Raw genomic sequence first — 402 nt, 5'->3', positions numbered from 1 at the left:
AGTAAAAGCTAAGACTACAAGGCTTCTAAAAGAAAACTTAGGAGAAAACTCTCACAACCTTAGGTTAAGCAAAGATTTCTTTAAACATCAAAAGCACAAGACATAAAAGAAAAAAAGAAAAATGTTTTTAAAATGTTGCTCTTTAAAAGATATCATTTTTTACAATGAAAAGACAAGCTATAGACAGGAGTGAAAAATCTATGGAATACATATATATTTGACAGAAAACAGGTATGCAAGATATATAAAAGAACCCCTACAACTCAATAAGAATAGCCCAAGTTAAAAATGGACAAAATAAGAAACCAAGATGGCGACATAGGTAAACACCGGAAATTGCTGCCTCCCACAACAACTTCAAAAATACAACGAAAAGACAAAACAGACATCATCCAGAACCAC

This window comes from Myotis brandtii, unplaced genomic scaffold (genome assembly GCF_000412655.1).
Source record: "Myotis brandtii unplaced genomic scaffold, ASM41265v1 scaffold19, whole genome shotgun sequence".
NCBI lineage: Eukaryota > Metazoa > Chordata > Mammalia > Chiroptera > Vespertilionidae > Myotis > Myotis brandtii.
Note: the sequence above shows the minus strand (reverse complement) of the source record.